The following is a 21,296-nucleotide window of genomic DNA, read 5'->3' on the forward strand; positions in this document are numbered from 1 at the left end:
ACTCCCCTTCCCATGCCCCCTTGGACAATGCATCTGTGATACCAAGAGACTGGACTCAAATTGGACCTTCATCCACAATCACCCATGCCCATTGCGCATCCCCCTCTACTTATGAGCACTGAAATAAACACCCTTAGATTAAATACAAGTACTGAGTCTGTCAATTGATTGCAATATGTATTAGGTTAACAAGCTGTAAACATGTCAATCCATATGTCCAGTTATATATACATTGGTATGACCTGTAGTGGGCAGCAGTACACATAGCAGGAGCCAGAGTGTGGCACAGAGATCTGAAAATAGAGATGGCAAAAGGTACAGTCAGTGGCCAGAGACATAGGGTAAGAGGCTGTCATGTACAATGTCCAACAGTTAACTGAAATGTAAATTGAACGTACAATGTCTTACCTGTGTGTCAGTGGAAGTATTGCTGAATAATGTTCCTCAGGTTGTCAGCATCTTTTTCCTCTGCCTCCTCTTCCTCACTGTCCACAGGCTCCACCGCTGCCACAAGACTATCTCCAAGCACATCCTCCTGCAGCAAAGGCACCTGGTGTCTCAAAGCCAGGTAGTGCAACATGCAACATGATCTGGCACACCTTCTTGGGTGAGTAGTACAGGGATCCACCTGTCAGATAGAGGCACCGGAATCTAGCATTCATTAGGCCAAAGGTCCGTTCTATAATCCTCCTTGTATGCCCATATGCCTCATTGTAACGTTCCTCTGCCCTTGTCCTGGCATTCCTCACTGGGGTCAGTAGCCATGATAGGTTGGGGTAACCAGAGTCCCCTTGAAATATCGAGGGATACCTGTTAGACACACACTCACCCTTAGGGACAACCCCATACACAATACCCATAAACCAATATATACTGAGTGGGGACCTTGGGCTCACCTATTAGCCACACCCGGTGCCTCTGAAGTTGGGCCATCACATATGGCATTCACATGGGAGATGTACTGGTCCGCCAAACACACCATCTGCACATTCATAGAGTGATAGCTTTTCTATTTCTGAAAACTTGCTCATTTCTCTGGGGTGGGGGGGGGGGACAAATGCCACATGTGTACCATCAATGGCACCTATGAAGCTAGGGATATGTCCCAGGGCATAAAAGTCAACTTTCACTGTGGCCAAATCCTCCACCTTTGGGGAACACTATGTAGCTGCGCATGTGTTTCAGCAGGCCTGACAACACTCTGGTCAACACATTAGAGACATCCCTGATGCCATGGCCACTGTTGTTTGGAAGGAACCACTTGCCAGGAAATGGAGCACTGACAGGACTTGCACTAGAGGGGGGATACCAGTGGGCTGCCGGATAGCTGAGATCAGGTCTGGCTCCAATTGGGCACACAGTTCCTGGATTGTGGCACAATCCAATCTGTAGGTAATGATAATGTGTCTGTCCTCCATTGTTGCAAGGTGCACCATTGGTCTGTACATCGGAGGATGCCACCATCTCATATTCAGCCTCATCGGTTGGAGCCTATGGAAGAGAACCGTGAGCAGAGGGTCACATTTTCACATCTAATGCACTAATGCTGTTGCTTTTACTGTACAGAAACAAAATGTGGATCAGAAAATCAATTGCCATGCCAATATCTGCTGTGACACAGTTAGGTGCCATGCCCTGTGGCCCCCTGAAATGGCGGATACCTGAACTGTGAGGAGGGACAAGTGGAAATGAGGTAATTGCGCTGGCGTTGTGCACCGTCGTGGTAGGCGGTCGCTGACCGCAGTGCAACTTCGCATTGAATATCATTGGGTCCTATGGGTTCCTGTAGCCAATGGTAATGTACGCCGGCGGTGACGGTACGCACCACCGCGGACGTGACCACCATTTTCTATCTATCCACTCACTTGCTACCTGGCCATCAACAGGAGAGGACCTACACTGCAAGTACTGCTGTGACCTGTGTCTGGAAGCAACAATGGCTCGAGTGTCTGGGGACACCCCCCTACCAGCACTGCCCTCCAAGCAGCCCCTTAGCGTGTTTCCCGTGCCCGCTCACCCAGGAGGGTGGGCATCTCCTTCGCCCCAGACACCTCAGGCCCTGCACCAGTCAGCCCTGCTGCCCTCATTGAGGAGGCTATTGACCTCCTGAGATCCATCACTGTTGGGCAGTCAACCATTCTGAATGCCATCCAGGATGTCGAGAGGCATTTGCAACAAACAAATGCATACCTGGAGAGCATTCACTCTAGAGTGGCAGCCCAACAGAGAGCATTTCAGGCTCTGTCCTCAGCACTGATGGCAGCCATTGTCCCTTTGTCTAGCCTCCCCCCTCCAACTTCCTCTACCCAGTCCCTCATCCCTCAACCCCAGCCTATCCCAAGCACATCTTCAGACCAGCATGCACACAAGAAAACACACAGGAGTGGTTCAGGCAAACACAAGCACCACACATCAGCCCAAAGGCGCTCACACAAACACCATCCCCATGCAGACACATCAACATCCACTACCCCCACTGTGTCCTCCTCCTCCTCCTCGTCCACCTCCCTCCCAGTATCATATCCACTCACACCTGCATGCACTACATCCTCATCCACTACCTCCATCACCAGCACGCCCATCACAACACACCCCTTACAACCAGTCAACACCCACACAACCATACACACATCCCCTGTGTCCTCTACCAGTGTGTCTGTGACCCCTCCTCCCAAAGTACACAAAGGCAAGCACCCACCCACCCAACAGCCATCCACCTCACAACAGCATCCAGCCCATGCACCTTCACCCAAACTCAGCAGACAGACACCTCCTACAACCACTCCCTCTTCCTCCACTCCAAAACCATATCCCTCTTCCCGCCCCAGTGTGTCTAAAAATCTTTTCCTATCTCAAATTGACCTGTTCCCTCCCCCTCCCCACGTCATTCCCCTCGGGCCAGGGTGCCTAGAACCCAGCTCAGCACCTCAGCCACCAAGTCGCCATCCAATGTGGAACCTGCAGCTCCCAGAGGCTCAAAGGGGGCACCCGTCAGGAAAGCCAGTGTACCACCAACCCCTGCAAAGGACCAAACCATACTGCCACCTGCCAAGGTGAAGAAGGGGCCAGCATGCAGCAGGAACAAGGATCACGACCCACCCAGCAAGGCCTCCTCCAAACCTCCAGCTGACAGAGCCAAGGGCAAAACAGCATCAACCAAGGTGACGAAGGGGCAGAGAACCAAAGGGAAGGCACTTCAGCTGACGGAGGATGCAGGTGAAGCCCTGGTGCCCACCAGCAGAACCACCAGCCCCGCCACCTGCACCGCGTGCAGCACTGCCAGAAGCCCCGTCACAAGCACCGCCACCTGCACCGCCGCTGCCACCACTATCATCAGCAGCAGCATCCCCAGTGGGCAGCCGCCCGAGGCTGAAGGAGAAGGGCTGGAGCCTCCCTCCACCACTGGCAGCACCGGCACCTGTACCATGGCCAGCACCACCAGCAGCCCCGCCGCAAGCACCGCCACCTGCATCGCTGACAGTAGCACCACTACCAGCACCAGCAGCCCCAGTGGACGGCCATCCAAGGCTGCAGGAGGCGGGCTGGAGCCCACCACCACCACTGGCAGCACCCCCAATTGCACCGGAACTACCACCACTTAGCAGCCTTAGCTGCCGCAGGATGGAGTCTAGCCCCCATGAGCTAGCATGCTACCTGTTCCCTGCAAATCTCATGCCTCAGACACCCAGGTGGGCGAATGTGTACTGGCACACCCCAAGTACTACATCACTGAGCACCATGCCCCCTCCAGAACCAGTGGAGAGATGCATCCACTCACTCTGTCCTTGGCAGGATGAAGCACTCTGGGCACCAAGCCCCCCTCTAGAACCAGTGGAGATATGCATCCACTCACTCTATCCTTGGCAGGATGAAGCACTCTGGGCACCAAGCCCCCTCTAGAATCAGTGGAGAGATGCATCCACTCATCGCTGTGGACATGGAGCCCCCACGAGGAGCAGTGGTGTTGTCCCATCATACGGCTGAGGTGCCCCCTCCCATCCCCATCCCCCTGAGGTATCTGTGTGTTTACAAACTGATGCCCCTGCAGTGTTCTCTCCGTATTGAGGCAGGAGTCAAGTGTGGACTTGGCCCAAGAATTTTGGCCCACATGCCCACGGACATTTGTGAATGGACAATGTGCGAACTTCTGTACATATTGTATATTTGTGTAAATACTGTTTTACAAAATCTATAGTATATCTGCCAATTTCTGAAATATCACTAATTTGACTCAATTCCTTTGGTCCTTGTGTTCTTCCAGGGGGTAACGGGGTGTATCTGTAATGTAGTTGGATCTGTTTATGTGTATGGTGTGGGTGGGGGTGTTGCATGTTGCATGTGTGTCACTCTCTCTTTCCTCCCCCCTCCCCTGTGTACTAGGTGCTGTACTCACCTTCATCGTCGCCGCCGTCTTTGATGTTCCTGGTAGATGAGGAGGTGGACCAGCATGGGCAGGACCTATAGTTCGGGCTCCATGGCATCCTGGTTCTTCGGTGAGTGTCGAGAGGTGAGTGGTTTTCCTTCCAAAGACTGTTTCTGCCGTGCTTTTGATGGCGTTGGTACCGCCCCGGAAAAGCTGGCGGATTGGCGGCTTGTAATGGGGTGGGCAGTACATCGTCTTCCGCCTGTCTGTTGGCGGTGGTCGGAGTGTTAAAGTGGCTGTCTGTGTTGGCGGTTTCCGCAGTGGTTGTTGTAGGAGGCTGGACTGGATTGTAGTGGGTACCAAGAGGTACTTACACCTTGCACCAGGCCCAGGTATCCCTTATTAGTGTAGAGGGGTGTCTAGCAGCTTAGGCTGATAGAAAAGGTAGCTTAGCAGAGCAGCTTAGGCTGAACTAGGAGACGAGTGAAGCTCCTACAGTACCACTAATGTCATATGCACAATATCATAAGAAAACACAGTACACAGATATACTAAAAATAAAGGTACTTTATTTTTATGACAATATGCCAAAGTATCTCAGTGAGTACCCTCAGTATGAGGATAGCAAATATACACAAGATATATGTACACAATACCAAAATATGCAGTAATAGCAATAGAAAACAGTGCAAACAATGTATAGTCACAATAGAATGCAATGGGGGCACATAGGGATAGGGGCAACACAAACCATATACTCTAGAAGTGGAATGCGAACCACGAATGGACCCCAAACCTATGTGACCTTGTAGAGGGTCGCTGGGACTGTAAGAAAACAGTGAGGGTTAGAAAAATAGCCAACCCCAAGACCCTGAAAAGTAGGTGTAAAGTGCACCTGTAACCCCCAGAGAGCACAGAAGTCGTGATAGGGGTTTCCGCAAGGAAGACCAACACCAGCAAAGCAACAACAGTGGATTTCCGGACCTGCGTACCTGTGAAACAAGGGGACCAAGTCCAAGAGTCACGACAATGTCGAGAGTGGGCAGATGCCCAGGAAATGCCAGCTGTGGGTGCAAAGAAGCTGCCACCGGATGGTAGAAGCTGTGGATTCTGCAAGAACAACAAGGGCTAGAAACTTCCCCTTTGGAGGATGGATGTCCCACGTCGTGAATAGTCGTGCAGAGGTGTTTCCGTGCAGAAAGACTGCAAACAAGCCTTGCTAGCTGCAAGGGTCGCGGTTAGGGTTTTTGGATGCTGCCGTGGCCCAGGAGGGACCAGGATGTCGCCAATTGCGTGAGGAGACAGAGGGGGCACCCAGCAAGACAAGGAGCCCACTCTGAAGCAAGCAGCACCCGCAGAAGTGCCAGAACAGGCACTACGAAGTGGAGTGAACCGGAGCTCACCCGAAGTCACAAAGGAGGGTCCCACGACGCCGGAGGACAACTCAGGAGGTCGTGCACTGCAGGTTAGAGTGCCGGGGACCAGGCTTGGCTGTGCACAAAGGAAATCCTGGAAGAGTGCACAGGAGCCGGAGTAGCTGCAAAACACGTGGTTCCCAGCAATGCAGTGTAGCGTGGGGAGGCAAGGACTTACCTCCACCAAACTTGGACTGAAGAGTCATTGGACTGTGGGAGTCACTTGGACAGAGTTGCTGAGTTCAAGAGACCTCGCTCATTGTGCTGAGAGGAAACCCAGAGGACCGGTGATGCAGTTCTTTGGTGCCTGCGGTTGCAGGGGGAAGATTGCGTCGACCCACAGGAGATTTCTTCGGAGCTTCTAGTGCAGAGAGGAGGCAGACTACCCCCACAGCATGCACCACCAGGAAAACAGTCGATAAGGCGGCAGGATCAGCGTTACAAGGTCGCAGTAGTCGTCTTTGCTACTTTGTTGCAGTTTTGCAGGCTTCCAGCGGGGTCAGCAGTCGATTCCTTGGCAGAAGGTGAAGCGAGAGAAGCAGAGGAACTCTGATGAGCTCTTGCATTCGTTATCTAAGGAATTCCCCAAAGCAGAGACCCTAAATAGCCAGAAAAGGAGGTTTGGCTACTTAGGAGAGAGGATAGGCTAGCAACACCTGGAGGAGCCTATCAGAAGGAGTCTCTGACGTCACCTGCTGGCCCTGGACACTCAGAGCAGTCCAGTGTGCCAGCAGCACCTCTGTTTTCAAGATGGCAGAGGTCTGGAGCACACTGGAGGAGCCCTGGGCACCTCCAAGGGGAAGTGCAGGTCAGGGGAGTGGTCACTCCCCTTTCCTTTGTCCAGTTTCGCGCCAGAGCAGGGCTGAGGGATCCCTGAACCAGTGTAGACTGGCTTATGCAGAGATGGGCACCATCTGTGCCCATCAAAGCATTTCCAGAGGCTGGGGGAGGCTACTCCTCCCCAGCCCTGATACCTTTTTCCAAAGGGAGAGGGTGTAACACCCTCTCTCTGAGGAAGTCCTTTGTTCTGCCTTCCTGGGCCAAGCCTGGCTGGACCCCAGGAGGGCAGAAACCTGTCTGAGGGGTTGGCAGCAGCAGCAGCTGCAGTGAAACCCCGGGAAAGGTAGTTTGGCAGTACCCGGGTCTGAGCTAGAGACTCGGGGGATCATGGAATTGTCTCCCCAATGCCAGAATGGCATTGGGGTGACAATTCCATGATCTTGGCGGTAAAGCCGCGGTCGGAAAACCGGGGCCGGCGGTTTCCTGCCATTTTTGCCCCGGCTGGGCGAATCCGCCAGGGCAGCGCTGCAAGCAGCGCTGCCCTGGGGATTCTGACCCCCTTACCGCCAGCCTGTTTCTGGCGGTTTTCACCGCCAGGAAGAGGCTGGCGGTAAGGGGTGTCCTGGGGCCCCTGGGGGCCCCTGCGCTGCCCATGCCACTGGCATGGGCAGTGCAGGGGTCCTCTAACAGGGCCCCGGCCAGCTTTTCACTGTCTGCCTAGCAGACAGTGAAAAGCGCGATGGGTGCAACTTCACCCGTCGCACGGCCGCAACACCACCGGCTCCATTCGGAGCCGGCTTCTGTGTTGCGGCCTCATTCCCGCTGGGCCGGCGGGCGCTAACTTGATTAGCACCCGCCGGCCCAGCGGCAATGTCGGAATGCCGGCAGCGGTCTTTTGGCCGCATGGCGGCCGATTGGCGGTTCCCGCCTGGCGGGCGGCGGTGAATGAGGGCCTAAGTAACTCAGCACCCAACCTTTACCAGGTAAAGGTTAGACATATTGGTGACTTATAAGTTACTTAAGTGCAGTGGTAAATGGCTGTGAAATAACGTGGACGTTATTTCACTCAGGCTGCACTGGCAGGCCTGTGTAAGAATTGTCAGATCTCCCTATGGGTGGCACAAGAAATACTGCTGCCCATAGGGATCTCCTGGAACCCCAATACCCTGGGTACCTCAGTACCATATACTAGGGAATTATAAGGGTGTTCCAGTATGCCAATGTAAATTGGTGAAATTGGTCACTAGCCTGTTAGTGACAATTTGGAAAGAAATGAGAGAGCATAACCACTGAGGTTCTGGATAGCAGAGCCTCAGTGAGACAGTTAGTCATAACACAGGTAACACATACAGGGCACACTTATGAGCACTGGGGCCCTGGCTGGCAGGGTCACAGTGACACATACAACTAAAACAACATATATACAGTGAAATATGGGGGTAACATGCCAGGCAAGATGGTACTTTCCTACACAACCCCCCCAAACGAAGGACAATAAGACTAGCCATGACCTGATGAGTCTTCATTGTCTAAGTGGAAATATCTGGAGAGTCCATCTGCATTGGAGTGGGTACTCCCAAGTCTATGTTCCACTGTATAGTCCATTCCCTGTAGGGATATGGACCACCTCAACAATTTAGGATTTTCACCTTTCATTTGTTTTAGCCAAAGTAGAGGTTTGTGGTCTGTCTGAACAATGAAGTAAGTGCCAAACAGGCATGGCCTCAACTTCTTCAGTGCCCAGACCACAGCAAAGGCCTCCCTCTCTATGGCAGACCAACGCTTTTCTCTAGGGGTCAACCTCCTGCTGATAAAAGCAACAGGTTGATCCTGGCCCTCAGAATTAAGTTGTGATAAGACTGCCCCTACCCCTAATTCAGATGCATCAGTTTGGACAATGAATTTTTTGGAGTAACAGGGGCTTTTCAGGACAGGTGCAGAGCACATGGCCTGCTTCAGCTCCTCAAAAGCTTTCTGACACTTTGCTGTCCATAATACCTTTTTAGGCATTTTCTTAGATGTGAGGTCATTAAGAGGGGCTGCTATGGAGCCATAGTTCTTTATGAACCTCCTGTAATACCCAGTGAGGCCTAAAAAGGCTCTCACCTGAGTCTGAGTTGTAGGGGGAACCCAATCTATGATAGTTTGGATTTTCCCCTGAAGTGGTGCAATCTGTTCTCCACCTACAAGGTGTCCCAGATAAACCACTTTCCCCTGCCCTATCTGGCACTTTGAAGCCTTGATAGTGAGGCCTGCCTTCTGCAGGGCCTCCAAAACTTTCCACAGGTGGACCAGGTGATCATCCCAGGTGGAGCTAAAGACAGCTATATCATCTAGATATGCTGCTCTAAAAGCCTCCAACCCTTGAAGGACTGTATTCACCAACCTCTGAAAAGTGGCAGGTGCATTTTTCAACCCAAAAGGCATTACTGTGCATTGGTAGTGCCCTCCAATGGTTGAAAATGCAGTTTTTGCTTTTGCATCCTCTGATAACTTGATCTGCCAATACCCTGCAGTCAAATCAAAGGTGCTTAGATACTTGGCAGATGCCAGTGTATCTATTAGCTCATCTGCCCTGGGTATAGGGTGAGCATCAGTTTTAGTTACTTGGTTGAGATTTTTATAGTCTACACAAAATCCCATTTCCTTCTTTCCATCTTTGGAATGAGGTTTTGGTACAAGTACCACAGGAGAGGCCCATGGACTTTCAGAGTGCTCAACCACTCCCAGTTCAAGCATTTTCTGAACTTCTTGTTTTATGCAGTCTCTGACATGGTCAGGCTGCCTATAGATCTTACTTTTGACAGGCAAGCTGTCTCCAGTATCTATAGTGTGCTCACACCAAGAAGTGGTGCCTGGCACAGTAGAAAAGAGTTCAGAAAAGTGACCCAAGAGATTTATGCAGTGGTCTCTCTGCTCAGCAGTAAGACAATCTGCCAGAACTACACCTTCCACTAGAGCATCTTGTTCTGTGGAAGAGAAGAGATCAGGGAGAGGGTCACTCTCTTCTTCCTGTCCTTCATCTGCTGCCATGAGCAGGGTGAGATCAGCCCTGTCATAGTAGGGTTTCAGGCGATTGACATGGAGCACCGTAAGGGGACTCCTGGCAGTGCCTAAGTCAACTAAGTAGGTGACTTCACCCTTTTTCTCAACAAAAATGTGGGGCCCACTCCATTTGTCTTGGAGTGCTCTTGGGGCCACAGGCTCCAAGACCCACACTTTCTGCCCTGGTTGGTACTGAATCAGAACAGCCTTCTGGTCATGCCATTGCTTTTGGAGCTCTTGGCTGGCCTGAAGGTTTTTACTGGCCTTTTTCATGTACTCAGCCATCCGAGATCTTAGGCCAAGTACATAGTCCACTTTGTCTTGCTTTGGAGTTTTTAAAGGTTGTTCCCAACCCTCCTTCACAAGTGTTAGAGGACCTCTTACAGGGTGTCCAAATAGGAGTTCAAAGGGGCTGAAGCCCACTCCTTTTTGGGGTACCTCCCTGTAAGCAAAAAGGAGGCAAGGTAACAGGACATCCCATCTCCTGCTGAGTTTTTCAGGGAGTCCCATTATCATTCCTTTGAGAGTTTTATTAAACCTCTCAACCAGTCCATTTGTTTGTGGATGATAGGGTGTAGGGAACTTGTATGTCACACCACATTCCTTCCACATGGCCTTTAAGTAAGCAGACATGAAATTGCTTCCCCTGTTTGATACCACCTCTTTTGGAAGCCCACCCTGGAAAAGATTCCCAGGAGGGCCTTTGCCACTGCAGGAGCTGTAGTGGTCCTTAGAGGAATAGCTTTAGGATAGCTGGTGGCATGGTCCACTACCACCAAGATAAACCTATTGCCTGAAGCAGTAGGAGGGTCAAGGGGGCCAACTATGTCAACCCCTACCCTTTCAAAGGGAACCCCAACCACAGGCAGTGGAATAAGGGGTGCCTTTGGAGTGTCACCTGTCTTGCAACTGGCTTGACAGGTTTCACAGGACTTACAAAATCCCTTTGTGTCCTCTGACATTCTAGGCCAATGAAACAAGGGGACAAGCCTGTCCCAAGTTTTCATTTGCCCCAAATGTCCAGCTAAGGGAATGTCGTGGGCTAGAGTTAGGAGGAACATTCTGTATTCCTGAGGAATCACCAATCTCCTGGCAGCTCCAGGGTTTGGATTCCTTGCTTCAGTATACAAGAGGTTGTCCTCCCAGTAAACTCTGTGAGAGTCACTGACATCCCCATTTGCTTGTTTGACAGCTTGCTGCCTTAAACCCTCTAGTGTGGGACAGATATGCTGTGCCACACTCAGCTCCTCCCTGGCAGGCCCCCCTTCACCCAAAAGCTCAGCAGTGTCTGCTTCCAGCTCCTCTGGTGTAGGTTCTGCACAGGGTGGAAATTCTTCTTCCTCAGAAGTTGAATCCACTGTAGAGGGAGGGATAGTAGGTAGTGTTTTACCTTTACTAACCCTAGCTTTAGGGAGCACTTGGTCCATTCTTCCAGGATCCAAGTCACCCTGTCCTTTTTGCTTTTTGGCCTGAGCCCTTGTCAAAGCAAAAATATGCCCTGGAATGCCCAGCATTGCTGCATGAGCCTCCAACTCCACTTCTGCCCAAGCTGATGTCTCTAAATCGTTCCCTAGTAGACAGTCTACAGGTAAATCTGAGGCAACCACAAATTTCTTTGGACCAGTAACCCCCCCCAGTTGATATTCACAACAGCCATGGGGCGGTTAAGAGTGTTGTTATGAGCATCAGTCACTTGGTACTGGTGACCAAGTAGGTGTTGTTCAGGGTGGACCAGTTTCTCTATTACCATTGTAACACTGGCACCTGTGTCCCTGTAGGCCTGAACCTCATTACCATTTATTAGGGGAAGTTGCTTGTACTTATCCATATTAAGGGGACAAGCAACCAAGGTGGCCAAATCAATGGCCCCCTCAGAGACTAACACAGCCTCTGTGGTCTCCCTAACTAGACCAACCCCAACTAAGTTACCAAAAGTGAGCCCAGCTACTCCCTTGGATTGGCTATTAGTAGGTTTGCTCCCACCACCACTGCTATTACTAGGGGCACTAGGTGTAGCAGCAGGGGTTGTAGTGGTAGGAGGATTGGTGCTTTTCTTTGGACAACTGGGATCTGTTGTCCAATGGCCTTTTATTTGACATAAATAGCACCATGGTTTCTTTTCTTTGTTTTGATTAGAAGAGGATTTGGGCCCACCACCCCCACCAGAGTGTTTTTGTGGGCCTGATGAAGACTCATTTTTAGATTTGTCCCCACCCTTGTCAGAAGACTTACCATCCTTCTTCTTGCCATCCTTGTCACCCCCTGTATGAACTTTTCTGTTCACCCTTGTTCTGACCCATTTGTCTGCCTTCTTTCCCAATTCTTGGGGAGAGGTCAGATCAGAGTCTACCAGGTACTGGTGTAACAAATCAGACACACAATTATTAAGAATATGCTCTCTCAGGATTAAGTTATACAGGCTTTCATAGTCAGAAACTTTACTGCCATGTAACCACCCCTCCAAGGCCTTCACTGAATGGTCAACAAAGTCTACCCAGTCTTGTGAAGACTCCTTTTTGGTTTCTCTGAACTTGATCCTGTACTGTTCAGAGGTTAAGCCATAACCATCAAGGAGTGCATTCTTAAGAACTGTAAAATCATTGGCATCACTTTCCTTAACAGTAAGGAGCCTATCCCTACCCTTTCCACTGAAAGATAGCCATAGGATAGCAGCCCACTGCCTTTGAGGGACCCCCTGTACATTACAGGCCCTCTCAAGTGCAGCAAACCACTTGTTAATGTCATCCCCCTCCTTGTAAGGGGGAACTATCTTGTGCAGATTCCTAGAATCATGCTCTTTTACAGGATTATATCTGTAATACTGCTGCTGCCACCATGGGGTCCAAACCCCAACCTCTGCCTTTCTTTTTCTAAGTCAAATGCTTGTCTATTTAAATCCAGCTGTTGCTTCTTGAGCTTCAGTCTGGATTCTTCCACTCTCAATCTATTGAGCTCCCTTTCTAACACTCTGTCTTCAGGGAGGGTGGGTTGGGCATGCCTTGACACAGAAGAATGGTGTGAATGAACAGAGGGAGACCTGCCTCTAACAGATGGCACTCTACCATTCTGGCCTACAGAAGTAACACTCCTACTGTGATGGGAACTCATATTAGTACCAGCCATGCTAGGTGGCTTGCTAGGGGGCAGGCTGGGAAGGTTCCCTTCTAACTCTTTTACTAGGGGTGCCCCAGAATCAGAGTGGGAGCCATCAGCTAATCTCTCACCAGAAGTGCCAACTAAGGTCTTATCTTGTTCAATGAGCATGTTAACTAATAGTTCTCTAGAGGGATTCTTCCCTACCCCTAAACCTATTTCAATGCAGAGACTCCTTGCTCCTTTCCAGCTAAGGTTATCAAAAGCAAGTTTGGTCAGATCAACAGTTTGACCTGTGCCAGACATTATAGAAAAGGTTTAAGGGACAGAAAAAGAAAGAAAAAGTTTCAGAACTTTTTAAAGAACAGACAAAAAACTTTTTAAACTTTTTAAGAACTTTTTGAAAGTTTTAGAGGTACTTTTCAGCACTTAGAAAAAGAGTAAGAGAAGAAAAGCAAAACTTTTTGGTTAGGTGTACATACACTGAACTTGTTTTGTATATTTTTCTCTTATGAAAAGTACAATATGACAAAGTGGTAAGTAGTTGCAAGTACTTATCCCACCGCTGCACAACCAATGTAGGAGGCTGGACAGGCTTGTAGTGGGTACCAAGAGGTACTTACACCTTTCACCAGGCCCAGGTATCCCTTATTAGTGTAGAGGGGTGTCTAGCAGCTTAGGCTGATAGAAAAGGTAGCTTAGCAGAGCAGCTTAGGCTGAACTAGGAGACGAGTGAAGCTCCTACAGTACCACTAATGTCATATGCACAATATCATAAGAAAACACAATACACAGATATACTAAAAATAAAGGTACTTTATTTTTATGACAATATGCCAAAGTATCTCTGTGAGTACCCTCAGTATGAGAATAGCAAATATACACAAGATATATGTACACAATACCAAAATATGCAGTAATAGGAATAGAAAACAGTGCAAACAATGTATAGTCACAATAGAATGCAATGGGGGCACATAGGGATAGGGGCAACACAAACCATATACTCTAGAAGTGGAATGTGAACCACGAATGGACCCCAAACCTATGTGACCTTGTAGAGGGTCGCTGGGACTGTAAGAAAACAGTGAGGGTTAGAAAAATAGCCCACCACAAGACCCTGAAAAGTGGGTGCAAAGTGCACCTAAGTTCCCCAGAGAGCACAGAAGTCGTGATAGGGGAATTCTGCAAGGAAGACCAACACCAGCAATGCAACAATGATGGATTTCCTGACGAGAGTACCTGTGGAACAAGGGGACCAAGTCCAAAAGTCACGATCAAGTCGGGAGTGGGCAGATGCCCAGGAAATGCCAGCTGTGGGTGCAAAGAAGCTGCCACCGGATGGTAGAAGCTGTGGATTCTGCAAGAATGACAAAGGCTAGAAACTTCCCCTTTGGAGGATGGATGTCACACGTCGTGAAGAGTCGTGCAGAGGTGTTTCCGTGCAGAAAGACTGCAAACAAGCCTTGCTAGCTGCAAGGGTCATGGTTAGGGTTTTTGGATGCTGCTGTGGCCCAGGAGGGACCAGGATGTCGCCAATTGTGTGAGGAGACAGAGGGGGTGCCCAACAAGACAAGGAGCCCACTCACAAGCAAGCACCACCTGCAGAAGTGCTGGAACAGGCACTACGAAGTGGAGTGAACCGGAGCTCACCCGAAGTCACAAAGGAGGGTCCCACGACGCCGGAGGACAACTCAGGAGGTCGTGCACTGCAGGTTAGAGTGCCGGGGATCCAGGCTTGGATGTGCACAAAGGAAATCCTGGAAGAGTGCACAGGAGCCGGAGTAGCTGCAAAACACGCGGTTCCCAGCAATGCAGTCTAGCGTGGGGAGGCAAGGACTTACCTCCACCAAACTTGGACTGAAGAGTCACTGGACTGTGGGAGTCACTTGGACAGAGTTGCTGAGTTCAAGGGACCTCGCTCGTTGTGCTGAGAGGAGACCCAGAGGACCGGTGATGCAGTTCTTTGGTGCCTGCGGTTGCAGGGGGAAGTTTCCGTCGACCCACGGGAGATTTCTTCGGAGCTTCTAGTGCAGAGAGGAGGCAGACTACCCCCACAGCATGCACCACCAGGAAAACAGTCGATAAGGCGGCAGGATCACCGTTACAAGGTCGCAGTAGTCGTCTTTGCTATTTTTTTGCAGTTTTTCAGGCTTCCAGCACGGTCAGCAGTCGATTCCTTGGCAGAAGGTGAAGAGGGAGATGCAGAGGAACTCTGATGAGCTCTTGCATTCGTTATCCAAGGAATTCCCCAAAGCAGAGACCCTAAATAGCCAGAAAAGGAGGTTTGGCTACTTAGGAGAGAGGATAGGCTAGCAACACCTGGAGGAGCATATCAGAAGGAGTCTCTGACGTCACCTGCTGGCCCTGGCCACTCAGAGTAGTCCAGTGTGCCAGCAGCACCTCTGTTTCCAAGATGGCAGAGGTCTTGAGCACACTGGAGGAGCCCTGGGCACCTCCCAGGGGAGGTGCCGGTCAGGGGAGTGGTCACTCCCCTTTCCTTTGTCCAGTTTCGCACCAGAGCAGGCCTGAGGGATCCCTGAACCGGTGTAGACTGGCTTATGCAGAGATGGGCACCATCTGTGCCCATCAAAGCATTTCCAGAAGCTGGGGGAGGCTACTCCTCCCCAGCCCTGACACCTTTTTCCAAAGGGAGAGGGTGTAACACCCTCTCTCTGAGGAAGTCCTTTGTTCTGCCTTCCTGGGCCAAGCCTGGCTGGACCCCAGGAGGGCAGAAACCTGTCTGAGGGGTTGGCAGCAGCTGCAGTAAAACCCTGGAAAAGGTAGTTTGGCAGTACCCGGGTCTGAGCTAGAGACTCGGGGGATCATGGAATTGTGACAATTCCATGATCTTAGACATGTTACATGGCCATGTTCGGAGTTACCATTGTGACGCTATACATATGTCGTGACATATGTATAGTGCACCCGTGTAATGGTGTCCCAGCACTCACAAAGTCCGGGGAATTTGCCCTGAACAATGTGGGGGCACCTTGGCTAGTGCCAGGGTGCCCACACACTAAGTAACTTAGCACCCAACCTTTACCAGGTAAAGGTTAGACATATAGGTGACTTATAAGTTACTTAAGTGCAGTGGTAAATGGCTGTGAAATAACGTGGACGTTATTTCACTCAGGCTGCACTGGCAGGCCTGTGTAAGAATTGTCAGATCTCCCTATGGGTGGCACAAGAAATGCTGCAGCCCATAGGGATCTCCTGGAACCCCAATACCCTGGGTACCTCAGTACCATATACTAGGGAATTATAAGGGTGTTCCAGTATGCCAATGTAAATTGGTGAAATTGGTCACTAGCCTGTTAGTGACAATTTGGAAAGAAATGAGAGAGCATAACCACTGAGGTTCTGGATAGCAGAGCCTCAGTGAGACAGTTAGTCATAACACAGGTAACACATACAGGGCACACTTATGAGCACTGGGGCCCTGGCTGGCAGGGTCCCAGTGACACATACAACTAAAACAACATATATACAGTGAAATATGGGGGTAACATGCCAGGCAAGATGGTACTTTCCTGCAGTCGTGATCCCATTTTTTTTATCGCTGGCCTGTTGGCGGTGTTACCGCCACTTTAACACTGACCACCAGGGTTGTAATGAGGGCCATAGTATATGAAAAACATCATGTTGTGCATACAAAAATTTATAAATTTCACTTAAGTGCCAAAGGATATCTCAGTTCTCATTGCACTTTTTTGTATACCAAACTATTGTACAGTATTAGTGTTTCCCTTTTGGTGATGGCACACCTAATGAAAGGGGGATGACCCATTTACGGTTGTGTTGTGTAGGCTCTCATTATTCTCATGAGACTACTGGATTTGAGCGACAGAATCACCTGCAGTGTGGGGGACTGAGTCTAACCTACTACAGGTGACACCTGTCTGCCTAATCTGGGTTTTGGTCCGGCTAACTAGCAGTGCCTCATTTCCACCCAAGAGCAGGGATGATTGGGCAGCCGAGCGCATGACACAATTGACTCCTCAGGGAAATCGTGGTCACTCAGATCGCATCCATTTCTCTCAGTTACATTAGACTCACATATACAAGGACAATCAGAGGCAGCATATGTTTCAATAACATTTTAATGAAGCCACTGCATTTTAGATAATAACGCATGTACTGCAATATCAAGAACGCTGAAGCATCACAGGATTAAAATTGTGACAAGGAGAGTAAAGCATAAAAATAATGCTCCCAGGTTGTCAATAGAGTATGTGAAATAATTCCTACCTAGGTTATATTAGAGCACAGCATGTTAAGCTCAAGGTCTGCCCTTCAGGTTCCCATGGGAAGACATCATCCCTCATACCTGAGCAAGAGGCCTGTAGCCTACAGAAGCAGCTGTAGCAAAGCGTTCAGCAATCAGCATACAGTCATGGTCATCTGGCTGGAATCTCCCTCTAATGAATATGGGATAGAGATGTGTTTTTATAATAAAAGATGCTGTTGTTCTGAGAAAATGTCCTGTGGCAGGTTGTCTTACGAGCGTATCAAGTAGAGTCAAAAGACTGGGGTTCTTTATGTTTGATATTTTATTCTCTTGTTTATTCACAGGTTATTCTCTTAATCATTGTTCGAAGGGGTTTTTGGTAAGTCTTGGGGTTTCTGCTTTCCTCACTTCCTTTCTTTTCTCTCCTGGGTTTCCTCGTTCCCTGGTCTCTTCCGGTCTGTGAGAGGATGTGGTCGTCTCCCTCGAATCCCAGCAGAAATGAAAAATAACAGAAAAGGAACATGTAAGTATTTCGGAGGTACTGGGTGGGGTCTTGTGCTCGTGAGGGGAAAAAGCAGCAAGCGGGAAAGTTTGTGAGTGGATGATCAGTGGTGGGGTTTAGGGTTCCTGGGGTCCACAACGTGCCTGGTTCCCTTCGTGCCCCTTCCCTTGTCTCTTACTCACCCTCCCCGTCCTTCCTCCCACTTCCCTGGTGCCTTTCCCCGTGCCCGAGACTCCCCGTGACCCTTCCTGTCCCTAGGAGGGACCGTACCTTGTCAAGCCACGACCCTCCTGGGTCGTGGCGGCTTTCTCGTTTCTCCGACGTCGCTTGCTTCCCCGGTTCTCGCGTTTCGGCGCTTCTCCTGTGGACCTCCTCCTGGTTTCTGGCCGGGGCTGCCAAAGGTTCTGTCCTCTTCTCTCCTTCCTGGTTTCTCGTCGTGCTCCTCTCTTCTCTTCTCTGGTTGTCCGTCGCGCGCCTCTCTTCCGGATCCGCCTCCTTCTTTAATCCCCTTGACCGGAAGTCGTCGATGCTGTAACGACGTGGCGTCTCCCCGTTGCCAGGGGAACGCCGCGCCGTTTCCGTGGAGCCAGCCGAAAGATGGCGGATTCGAGGTGAGTTAGACGCGGTCTCCGGGACCCGTCTGTAGGAGGCTGGACTGGCTTGTAGTGAGTACCAAGGGGTACTTGCACCTTGCACCAGGCCCAGTTATCCCTTATTAGTGTATAGGGTGTCTAGCAGCTTAGGCTGATAGATAATGGTAGCTTAGCAGAGCAGATTAGGCTGAACTAGGGGACGTGTGAAGCTACTACAGTACCACTTAGTGTCATATGAACAATATCATAAGAAAACACAATACACAGTTATACTAAAAATAAAGGTACTTTATTTTTATGACAATATGCCAAAGTATCTTAGAGTGTACCCTCAGTGAGAGGATAGGAAATATACACAAGATATATATACACAATAGCAAAAATATGCAGTATAGTCTTAGAAAACAGTGCAAACAATGTATAGTTACAATAGGATGCGATGGGGAAACATAGGGATAGGGGCAACACAAACCATATACTCCAAAAGTGGAATGCGAACCACGAATGGACCCCAAACCTATGTGACCTTGTAGAGGGTCGCTGGGACTATTAGAAAATAGTGAGAGTTAGAAAAATAACCCTCCCCAAGACCCTGAAAAGTGAGTGCAAAGTGCACTAAAGTTCCCCTAAGGACAAAGAAGTCATGTTAGAGGAATAATGCAGGAAAGACACAAACCAACAATGCAACAACGCTGGATTTCCAATCTGGGGTACCTGTGGAACAAGGGGACCAAGTCCAAAAGTCACAAGCAAGTCGGAGATGGGCAGATGCCCAGGAAATGCCAGCTGCGGGTGCAAAGAAGCTTCTACTGGACAGAAGAAGATGCGGTTTCTGCTGGAACGCAAAGGGCTAGAGACTTTCCCTTTGGAGGAGGAATCCCTCTCGCATTGTAGAGTTGTGCAGAAGTATTTTCCCGCCGAAAGAACGCCAACAAGCCTTGCTAGCTGCAAATCGTGCGGTTAGCGTTTTTGGATGCTGCTGTGGCCCAGGAGGGACCAGGAGGTCGCAAATTGGACCAGGAGGTAGAAGGGACGTCGAGCAACACAAGGAGCCCTCTTAGCAGCAGGTAGCACCCGGAAAAGTGCCAGAAACAGGCACTACAAAGATGTGTGAAATGGTGCTCACCCGAAGTCGCACAAAGAAGTCCCACGTCGCCGGAGAACAACTTAGGAGGTCGTGCAATGCAGGTTAGAGTGCCGTAGACCCAGGCTGGACTGTGCACAAAGGATTTCCGCCGCAAGTGCACGAAGGCCGGAGTAGCTGCAAAAGTCGCAGTTCCCAGCAATGCAGTCTAGCGAGGTGAGGCAAGGACTTACCTCCACCAAACTTGGACTGAAGAGTCACTGGACTGTGGGGGCCACTTGGACAGAGTTGCTGGAATCGAGGGACCTCGCTCGTCGTGCTGAGAGGAGACCCAAGGGACCGGTAATGCAGCTTTTTGGTGCCTGCGGTTGCAGGGGGAAGATTCCGTCGACCCACTGGAGATTTCTTCGGAGTTTCTAGTGCAGAGAGGAGGCAGACTACCCCCACAGCATGCACCACCAGGAAAACAGTCGAGAAGATGGCAGGATCAGCGTTACAGAGTTGCAGTAGTCGTCTTTGCTACTATGTTGCAGGTTTGCAGGCTTCCAGCGCGGTCAGAAGTCGATTCCTTGGCAGAAGGTGAAGAGAGAGATGCAGAGGAACTCGGATGAGCTCTTGCATTCGTTATCTAAAGTTTCCCCAGAGACAGAGACCCTAAATAGCCAGAAAAGAGGGTTTGGCTACTTAGGAGAGAGGATAGGCTAGCAACACCTGAAGGAGCCTATCACAAGGAGTCTCTGACGTCACCTGGTGGCACTGGCCACTCAGAGCAGTCCAGTGTGCCAGCAGCACCTCTGTTTCCAAGATGGCAGAGGTCTGGAGCACACTGGAGGAGCTCTGGACACCTCCCAGGGGAGGTACAGGTCAGGGGAGTGGTCACTCCCCTTTCCTTTGTCCAGTTTCACGCCAGAGCAGGGCTAAGGGGTCCCCTGAACCGGTGTAGACTGGCTTATGCAGAATTGGGCACATCTGTGCCCAAGAAAGCATTTCCAGAGGCTGGGGGAGGCTACTCCTCCCCTGCCTTCACACCATTTTCCAAAGGGAGAGGGTGTAACACCCTCTCTCAGAGGAAGTCCTTTGTTCTGCCCTCCTGGGCCAGGCCTGGCTGGACCCCAGGAGGGCACATGCCTGTCTGAGGGGTTGGCAGCAGCAGCAGCTGCAGTGAAACCCCGGGAAAGGCAGTTTGGCAGTACCAGGGTCTGTGCTACAGACCACTGGGATCATGGGATTGTGCCAACTATGCCAGGATGGTATAGAGGGGGCAATTCCATGATCATAGTCATATTACATGGCCATATTCGGAGTTACCATTGTGAAGCTACATATAGGTAGTGACCTATATGTAGTGCACGCGTGTAATGGTGTCCCCGCACTCACAAAGTCCGGGGAATTGGCGCTGAACAATGTGGGGGCACCTTGGCTAGTGCCAGGGTGCCCTCACACTAAGTAACTTAGCACCCAACCTTTACCAGGTAAAGGTTAGACATATAGGTGACTTATAAGTTACTTAAGTGCAGTGTAAAATGGCTGTGAAATAACGTGGACGTTATTTCACTCAGGCTGCAGTGGCAGGCCTGTGTAAGATTTGTTAGAGTTCCCTATGGGTGGCAAAAGAAATGCTGCAGCCCATAGGGATCTCCTGGAACCCCAATACCCTGGGTACCTCAGTACCATATACTAGGGAATTATAAGGGTGTTCCAGTAAGCCAATGTAAATTGGTAAAATTGGTCACTAGCCTGTTAGTGACAATTTGGAAAGAAATGAGAGAGCATAACCACTGAGGTTCTGATTAGCAGAGCCTCAGTGAGACAGTTAGTCACTACACAGGTAACACATTCAGGCACACTTATGAGCACTGGGGCCCTGGGTTACCAGGGTCCCAGTGACACATACAACTAAAACAACATATATACAGTGAAAAATGGGGGTAACATGCCAGGCAAGATGGTACTTTCCTACACCGTCTACAATCCCCTACCTTTGATCGAGGCTGTTCGAGGTCCGATGAAGGAGGAAACCGGGAGAGGTAGTCGGCAGGACCTTGTAGGGAACCAGGGATATGGCGAACCTGGAACGTAAAGGGTTGCATTTCTAGGAACCATCTCAAGATTCTGGAGTTGGAGTCTTTGTGAGAGGCCAGCCAGGTGAGAGGGGCATGGTCAGTGAACAGAACGAAGGACCTACCCAAA

This window comes from Pleurodeles waltl, chromosome 4_1, assembly GCF_031143425.1.
Source record: "Pleurodeles waltl isolate 20211129_DDA chromosome 4_1, aPleWal1.hap1.20221129, whole genome shotgun sequence".
Classification (NCBI taxonomy): domain Eukaryota; kingdom Metazoa; phylum Chordata; class Amphibia; order Caudata; family Salamandridae; genus Pleurodeles; species Pleurodeles waltl.